The following is a 787-nucleotide window of genomic DNA, read 5'->3' as shown; positions in this document are numbered from 1 at the left end:
TTCTTCATCGCTTAAAATAAAATGGGCATAAGTTATACAATTATAATACACTAAAATTGGCGAACCAATCTGACGACGTATTCGGCAAACGCGGGACATCACGTCTTCGAGATGCATTAAATCAAGAACCCCCAGAAATTCATTATACGACTTCCCTGCATCATTTAGTAATGTTTGAAAATAAAATAAAAAAAATAAAAAAAAATATTTTTGTTAGCATTATTGGAAACTTTTTAGTGCCTTTACTGTAGGTTTCTAATACATCATTTTCGTATCTCTTATAATCAGATACCGTTAAGCCTCTTATTATGTAAACTATGTACCTATAGTGTGGTGTCCTGTAAGTTCATCGTATCGAATTGATTAAAGTCTAGATAGTATGGGTTGAACAATGAACAATGCATTCCAAGTACATATAATTAATTGGTTCTAAGGCAAAACTTTTATTTTGTATTTTCGCTGTTTTTCATGAGTTTATACATGCATAAAAAATTAAAATCAGACATTCCTAAGTATATGTAATTCATCACAGCTTATTATTTGTATAAAACGTATGAAAAATACGAGTGCTTTGATCCCCTTAAAAGGATCATCACCTAGAAAATCCCTAGAACAAAATTTGTCATTCATCGTTTTCAATGTAGTCGATTGAAAAAAGTTATTGATTTAGAGTTAAAAAAAACTTACACTTTATGATGAAGTGGTCGGACAATTTATTCCCAAAAATAGGAGAATTGATTTAGTTTATAAGTAAAAAAATAATTTGTTTTGTGTTTATTATTTTATT

This window comes from Acyrthosiphon pisum, unplaced genomic scaffold (genome assembly GCF_005508785.2).
Source record: "Acyrthosiphon pisum isolate AL4f unplaced genomic scaffold, pea_aphid_22Mar2018_4r6ur Scaffold_1206;HRSCAF=1681, whole genome shotgun sequence".
In the NCBI taxonomy this organism is placed as follows: domain Eukaryota; kingdom Metazoa; phylum Arthropoda; class Insecta; order Hemiptera; family Aphididae; genus Acyrthosiphon; species Acyrthosiphon pisum.
Note: the sequence above shows the minus strand (reverse complement) of the source record.